The following is a 7826-nucleotide window of genomic DNA, read 5'->3' on the forward strand; positions in this document are numbered from 1 at the left end:
TTTATGTGCTTAGAATTAATTAATTAATTAATTAATTAAGGATAACTGTGAGGATTAAATGTTTTCAATATTCATTTTTCTTTAAAAGGAAATTTTTAAATAATCGGCATCAAATCACAAAATTCTTTCCAGGAAACTAAGAAATTATAAACCCGTAAAATAAAAGCGTCACCGGGGCGACGGAGACTTTAAACGGACAATCCGACATTTCGGGACGTTTTATCCGAATCGCGATGAAGAAAAGACGTGAATCAGATTTTCGCTTCCTGTCCACATGTTTTTGGGTGAGGGAGGTGAAGACAGACAGAATAATTTAATGATTCTGAGGTTGAAGTCTCTTCATTCTCTACATTCCCCTCCTCGTGTCCTTGTGTCCTCGTCTCAGCTGAGGTAGGTGAGGATGACGGACTGGATGGGCAGCCTGCAGACCGGACACAGCTTGTTCCTCTTCTTCAGCTTCCTCGCGCACACGTAGCAGGACATGAGGTGTCCGGTGCGTCCGTGCACGATGCAGCCGTTCTTCGGCCGGGACTGACAGATGAGACACGGGTCGAGGCACGAGTCCGGCAGGCGCCACTCCGCCGACACGCTGCGCTCCAGCTCGGGGGCGGCGGCGGGAGCAGGAGGAAGAGGAGTTGGTGGATCTGTTGGGGAAGGCGGAGAAGCCCCTGGGAGTCGATGAGAGAGGCTGGGAGTCAGGAGTCCAGATGTTCTGTGCGAGCAGAGGAGGATGGCTGGGGAGCCTGAGAGGAGGTCCTGGGAGTTTGGAGCGGGAAGGTGGAGTCAGAGCAGAGAGGGTGGAGTCCGACAGGCACTGAGACAGGACAGGAGCTTCGATCTTTTCCCGTCCGGAACGTCGACGCCGTCGTTCTCCTCGATGTCGGACGCTGCAGGAGACAAAACAAATCAACCAATCAGCAAAGTTCATGATCTGACGACGTTTGAAATCACATGGAACATAAAATATAACAAAACTTTGGATTCATCTTTATCAGGATTAAATCTTGATTAAATATTAGAAAAAAATCACAGAGCTCCACCTGATGCTCAGGACTTTACACTCACTGACCTCAAGGCGGCGCTGTTACAATAAGTTTTCTGTTTCTGTCATTGTCTTATAGAGCTCAGCTGATGTTTGAATCTCTCACTTCACTTTTTTTTTTGCCCTCTGTCTTTTGTTACAGGGCTGCCAGAAAGAGTCTGAAAGAGCTTTTATTTTGAAAAAAAGTTTGATTTGAGGAGCTGAATGAAAAAGTTTTTATAAAACTGAGCTGTGTCGAGTTTCTCTCTGAGTGACCGGACGGTTTCGAACTGCAACACGTGAGCCGAGTATTTATACGACAGCTCCACATTTAGCCACAAAACCTAAAATAAAAAGTTCCTGGTAAGAAAACGTGTGATCAGGATCAGCTGATCGCTGCGTGGTCTGTTTACGTGAAGCCTGACTCAAACACCTGGGCCAAATCTACCTGGAGCTTCTTTGGCTGCTGATTGGTCCGTGGGCTTTGGGGGCAGGGCTTTAGGACTGGAGGAGGCGGACTTTGTGATGTCCTCGGGAAGCCATCGTGGTGCAGCGTCCAGCAGCGGAGGCAGTTTCTGGGCAGAGGCGGGTTCAGCTCGTCGCACTTCACACACCGCCAGTAATCCTGGGAGACAACACACACACACACACACAGTTTAGACCTTAAACCAAGAGTGTGTGTTGTGTGTGTGGTGTGGTGTGGGTGTGGTGGTGTGTGTGTGTGTGTGTAGACTCACAGCTTCCGTGATCTCGGTGGTCTTCGTCGAAGGAGTCTTCGTCCTCGGCCTCGAAGATGGTGGACCTCGTACACCTGCACACACACACACGGTGATGCTTTTATTTTGATAGGGGCAGGAAGTGGTCACCTGCGGTGTGGTTTTGATGTTTACCGGTCGTCCGCCGACGAGAGGCGTCCGTCTTCGTTGGTAGTCGTCGGAGGCGACGGACCGACCTCGAACGCGACGCTGAAGTTGTCGCTGTCGCTGTTGAGGCTGCGGCCGTGACCTCTGACCTCCCCGACTGAAACACACACACAGTTAACAGCATAAAGATTAAAAATAAAAGCATGGGTGTGTGTGTGTGGTGTTACACTCACCAGGCTGTGCGAGTCCGATGACTGGCTGCTGTGTCGTCCCGCCCACTCCCCAGTCCACCAATCACACACCAGGACAGGCTCCCATCGAAGGTGAGGGACAGGCTGTCGGACCTCCTCCTCTCTCCTGCCTCCTTCCTCCTCCTCGTCCTCCCCGTCCTCCTCGTCTTCGGCGTTCTCTGCGCTGTGGGAGGGGCCTGAGGAGGCGAGCGGGCGGAGTTTAAGTCACATGATGTTTGTTTTTTTTAAACGAGCTTTAACGAAGGCGGAGCCTCGGAGAGAAACTCACCTGGGTCGCTGCTCCTGCGGCTTCTCCTCCTCCTCCTCGCTCTCCTCCTGTCGGCGACGAAGAACGGCTCTCGGACTCCGCCTCCTGAAAAACCACACACACCTTCAGGACATGTCTTTGACCGATTGGTGGCTGTTGCGGTGCATGTGGGGGATTTGTAGTACGAGCGGCGGGAGTGCGATTTAAAGGCGGGTCGAGTTTGACATCAGACGGCGACGTTTGTGTGAATATTACATAAAGTTTTGCCAACAGATCCACGTTAACGTCTCACACTGGACTTTAAACATGTTTTATTCTGTGTGATATTTATTTATTACAATACAATTTTTATCACATTTTATTTATGGATTTATTTATTCTAACACATTCTATGAATCTATTTTTTTTTTGATGACTTTCGGCTCTGTGGGCACTTAGTAATGAATAATATAATAATCACCATGTTAACAATATAAAACAATTGCAAATTAAAGTTAACACAAAAATGAGATAAAAACTAATAAATTTAATGACTTACACGCGGCGTCTCTCGGGTTTCTGAAGGTCTTACCTCGGTCGCGTCGCTCTGTCTGGTTATCGCTGAGCGCTTCGCTCGAGCTCTGCGGCGACTCTAAAAAAAATAATTTAAAAAAACAGAAAAAGACGAGAACGTTTAGTGGAATCTGAGCAGCAGGAAAAGGGAACGAGGAGACAAGGAGGCGAGGAGTGAGGAGCTGAGGAGGTTCATACCGGGGCTCTTCACGGCGACGAGGTTCTTGGTGATCATGGCGAACAGAACCCTGAAAGACAAACATACGGCTCAGCTTCATGTTTGTGTTCATGTTTTTCTTCTTCATCATCATCATCATCATCACATCATCACATCTCACCTCGGCTCCTTCACAGAGAAGCTGTCGACGCCCAGCACCCGGCCCAGTGCATCCTGGGAGCAGTGGACGATGTGCGGCTGCTTCTGGTCGTAGAGCTGCTTCTGGATGATGTACTGACCCGGTAGAACATCCCTGACGGAGGCACAGGTCACACGGTCAACGCCACCAATCAGACTCACTCCGCCTCCAGTATATTATTATTATTATTATTATATTTTATTATTATTATTATTTTACTCCTTCATGGTGAAAACGTCTGTGGTGGCTCCGGCGAGTCGCAGTAACGTGTTAAACTCGACTTTGGGTCTGACCTGAACACGGGAAACTTTAGAGTCGGCAGTCGGATGAGCGGACGGCAAAGAGCGCCGTGACGCTCGTACTCACCAGTTTGTTGTCATCGGCGCCGTCGGCTTCGAGTTCCCGGGCAGCGGACATGGCGACGCTGAGGTTCCTGCACACAAACACACAAACACACACCAGAGAATAAAAATCTGCTGGAAGTAAGGTCGCAACATTGGCGAGAATTTACGGGAATAAACGGGAATGTCTGGAATTTAACCGGGCCTCCGCTCGGCTCTTCTATCTTTGACGGACGCCGCGAGCAGCCCGCGTCAATTTAACACAGATCACCTCGAGCTGACAGGAAGCCAGACACAGAAACAGCACAGAGAATCCAGGGGATTTTCAAAATAAAACACCCCACGCAAACTGCCTAAAGAGAAACAAATGAAGCACGTAGCAGAAAAACGACCAAAGTGAACAAAGTCTGGAGGGAGAAACGCTTCGGGAGAAAAAACATGTGACGCAGACGTCTGATTGGTTTTCCTTGTGGTCTGCAGTTTGTGTCGAGTTATCTTGGAACAGTCGACTTAAAATAAAAGAAACAAAATATAAACGAGTTCAAGACTTCAGCACAAACCATGAGTCATCACGAGTCTTAAAAACTGCAACACGCTGCTCAAAGAAGCTCATTTAAATAATAAAAACATGAACCGACACAGCGGAGTGAAACTGAAAACGTTTGTTCAACCACCAGAAAACCCCAAAAGAACCATCTGTTCCATCAAAGGTCAGTGAACAAAGATCAGGACTAAAACACGCTGCGGTATTTTAGTTTAGAGAAACTCAGTGATCATAACTTCATGACTTCACGACAAGTTAATCATTTAATTCATCTTTATGGAGGCAGAAACTAAACCCAAACACTGAATCTGCGTCTGAACACTGGCGACGGTAAATCAAATAATCTATTTTAATCTATTTAAGGAGAGTTGTGCTGGACAGATTTCACAACTTTCAGGTTAAAATGATGCAAAAACTTTTTAAAAATCAACCCTGAACGTAAAGTAACATTTAAAGAACTGATTTTAACATTTCTTTAGAATATTTACGACATTATTGTGATTTAACACTAAAAAACAGTTAAAGCAGTTATTAATCAGACTCTTCCTTCGTCAGTATGTTTCATATAATCATGTTTCCTGTATAGATCAAACAGACGGAGGTCTCACCTGACCGTGGACAAAGTGTCACAGTGTCAGCAGTCCATCCTGAGCAGGTAAAAACATAAAGTGCATTCAAGAGCCGAGCACAGACGAGCTGCAGACTCTTATAGACCAGCTCAGACATGTGGACTAGACCAGCATTGGGCCCCAGCCTAGCCTGGCCAGGCCTATCAGGGCCTATCAGGGCCTAACAGGGCAATGACACACTCAGGCTGACTCAGGCTGACTCAGGACGTATATGTTCTTTTTTTTTTTAAATGCCTGTACCAGCTGATTCAATCACACACACACACACACACACACACCAGCTGTGTGGGGGTAGACATGCCACGACTAGTCCACGATGACTCAGCGCTGTCAAAATTAGATAACCATGTTAACTAAGCATGATAACCAGGGCCAAACTGGGCCAAACGGGGCCAAACTGGGCCAAACGTGGGCCAAATCTGAGCAGCAGGACTGTCCTCAGACTCATGGGAAGCAGCTGGATGAAACACACCTCATGTTTAAGTTATATATAATATTATATTATATTATATTATATATATTATATATATATATATTATCCATCATTGAACGTTTCCTCGTGGCAGACAGGCTGACCGGGTCACGTCCACGTGGGAACACTTGACCAGACGACAGGATCAGACAGAAAGTCGCCTCAGGTTACGACCACACACGACCAGAAACCGCAGGACTGAAGGAGCGTAACCTCTGTGAGACATCAGAAATCACTTTGTTTTCTATATCTATATCTAATATATATATATATATATATATATACATATATACATACACAATATATTTTATAATATATATATAATAAATAAAAATAATATTTTTATATAATATAATAAAATGTGTATGTATTTGTGTTGTGTGTGTGTGTGGTGGTGTATATGTATGTATGTATGTAGTTGTATGTAGGTATGTATGTATGTATGTATATTAAATATATATTATAATCTATATATATATATATATATACATACATACATACATACATACTACACACACACATATATATACATATATACACATATATTTTATTATAATAGAACACATATTTTTATTAATATATATATAATATATATATATATAATATAGAGAGAGAGAGAGAGAGAGAGAAACTTTCAGCCTTGTTTATCCTTGTTTCGGCTCTGCTGTGTGAATAGGTCGTGGGCAGAGTCTGAGTGAGTTCAGAAACAAACTTATTCCGTAACTACTGACACACACACACACACACACACCACACACACACACACAACACACACACACACATACACACAGGGTGAGTCAGCTGTTCAAACTGTCCATTACAAACAAACACGGTGTGTTCTATGCCCGGACATGTCCCGCTCTGACTCCTCCTGTGTCTGTGTGTGTGTGTGTGTGTGTGTCTGTGTGTGTGTGTGTGTGTATATATGTGTGTGTGTGTGTGTGTGTACGTCACAGACTGACCTGATGAAGGCAGACTAACCCTGCCATCATCATCATCATCATCATCATCATCATCGGAGACACAAACTTCAGCTCAAACACTCACTGCTTAACACTGACAATGAGTTAGCTGGAAGCTAACGTTGAAGCTAACGTTGAAGCTAGCGCATCACACTTACAACAGTGCAGCCGCGAGTTAGCATGCTAGTTAGCTCGCTAGGCTAAAAACAAACAGCCACGTCTCCCTGCGCTGAAGTCACAACACTCACAACTACGAATATTTACAGGTTTTATTTACAGACTATGCGCAACTGCAGCGGCTGACAACACCTAACGGGTATATTTATGTTAATATTACGCTAATAAGTTAGCCGAGCTAGCGCTCACTCTCAGCGCTGCCTCGTGTCAGGAAAACCCGAGGCTCTGCGGCCTGCTGCCGCTTAGCCACCTGCTAACCCGCGCTGCCATGGTTACAGCGTGTTACAAACTGAAGCACGAGTCACTTACTTTATCTGTTGCTCTTCTGTTAAATAAAATCCATGCACGGCGTCTATCCGCCGGTTTACCGGGCAGTCGAGCCGTTAACGTCCGGTCTGTTCGGTGCTCACCGCTCGGTCAGGCGGTGACGCTGCCTTCGCTCGTGTGGCGCCCCCGCTGGCCGAACACCGACACTGCAGCCTGAGCTGAAATATAAAAAACATTTAATTTAATTATTTTATTATTATCAATAAATCATTATTCTGTCTGTTTGTTTTCATTATAATGGAGTTAATCTGAATTAATTTGGAGTTGATTTTTTAATGTTTCTTTTTAAAAACAGAGTTTGCACCGTGTACAGTCAGCTGTTTATATATTTCATTTAATTGTACATGTAAATACTGTAAATCCTGTTCATACTGCCATATTACCATACTTAATAACTTTGACACTGTGCCATATTATACAGATGTCTTTTAGCTTGTATATATTTTTAGATTTGTATATTTTTTTTTACATCTTTTACTTATATTTTATATTTCATGTTTGGGATGAAAGGGAAATGAAATTTCAATACTCTGTATGTCCTGTACATACACGTGACTTGACTTTATTTTGTTACTTTCTACATAAATGAACACTGAAGGCATCAGAGAAATAACATGAGGAATGTGTTGTAAAAGAAATCAAAGTCTAAATATATATTTTAGATTCTTCACCTTTTTCATTAGTTTATTTTAAATATTTCTCACTGAAAAATATTTTAAGCCATAATACACCAAAAAAAAAGACTTGTGTGTTGACTATCAAAACATTTTTCAGTGTGTTTTTGACACACTGACTGTTTTTCTTGCAAAAACAACTGAATCCACAAAATCTTTCAGTTTTTCTTTAAGAATTCTGACTTTTTTCTTTAAATGTTACTTTTTTTTTGCAGAAATTGCAACTTCAAATGTAAAATAAATAAATGAGTTATATTTTAGATTCTTCACCTTTTCATTTATGTATTTTATTTTGAATATTTCTCACAAAAACCTCTTTATATTCACCCATAATCCACCAGAAAAAGAGACTCTGTGTTCTGACTTCATCAAAATTCGATATTTTTATGTTTTTCTTTGAATGTTGCTGT

The 7826-nt window shown here is 43.5% G+C and overlaps 1 pseudogene; it reads right to left on the bottom strand.

The window, feature by feature from the left end:
* Positions 1-192: 192 nt before the first annotated feature.
* On the bottom strand, positions 193-6927 carry LOC113746509 (E3 ubiquitin-protein ligase Mdm2-like; annotated as a pseudogene).
* Between the last annotated feature and the right edge of the window lie 899 nt (positions 6928-7826).

The sequence above is a fragment of the Larimichthys crocea genome, chromosome X (assembly GCF_000972845.2).
Source record: "Larimichthys crocea isolate SSNF chromosome X, L_crocea_2.0, whole genome shotgun sequence".
Taxonomy (NCBI): Eukaryota; Metazoa; Chordata; class Actinopteri; family Sciaenidae; genus Larimichthys; species Larimichthys crocea.